Genomic DNA, 677 nt, shown 5'->3' on the forward strand with positions numbered 1-677 from the left:
GACTCTCTTGTGGTAGCCAAATGCCTCGTCATCTAATTAGTGACGCGCATGAATGGATTAACGAGATTCCCACTGTCCCTACTATCATCATCGTCGGCTCCAGCACCTGCGGCCACCGGTTCGCTCGGGAGCGGGTTTTTTCGTCTTTCAACCAAGAAAACGAGTGAGTACAACTTTGAAATTTCGTACTCCTCTGCCATAAACAACTCAGGCACCTCCGGACACAAGAATCGCCGCTCAAAACGGCCTAGAACTCAAGAAATCAGCGTTTTTCGACGCAGTTTGGGCTCCGTCGGCAGCCATCTTTGTTTCCACCACCACCTTGTGAGAAACCGCAAATTCAAGCCTTCCCAGCCGCTTAAACTTCGGAAACAGGAAGTCCCGAGGTGCCCGAAGTTACGAAGAACCTTCGCTAAGCAAAAAGAACAATTCAAAGAGTGAAAATCGTGTGATAAAGCCGTTGTTTACATGTGGTCCTCCCGCTTGCATGGGCGCCGCCATCTTGTAAGGGGCAGCACAGCTAGCCTGTGTATGTAAACAACGCAAAAAGCCAGCCCCAGCGGATAAAACTGCTCTAGAGTCTTCAGAGGAACCCCGGTAACTTCTATGCTTAACCACAGTGTTTGAGAAGCCTCCGGAGGCCTCAGTTTGCGGAAGAAAAGTCCCTCCTTCTGGGC

General features: G+C 50.5%; 1 pseudogene; it reads left to right on the forward strand.

Moving 5' to 3' along the window:
• The window catches only part of LOC142565190 (large subunit ribosomal RNA), a 2,818-nt pseudogene extending 2,710 nt beyond the window's left edge, over positions 1-108 (forward strand).
• The last annotated feature ends 569 nt before the right edge of the window (positions 109-677 follow it).

The sequence above is a fragment of the Dermacentor variabilis genome, chromosome 11, assembly GCF_050947875.1.
Source record: "Dermacentor variabilis isolate Ectoservices chromosome 11, ASM5094787v1, whole genome shotgun sequence".
In the NCBI taxonomy this organism is placed as follows: Eukaryota; Metazoa; Arthropoda; class Arachnida; order Ixodida; family Ixodidae; genus Dermacentor; species Dermacentor variabilis.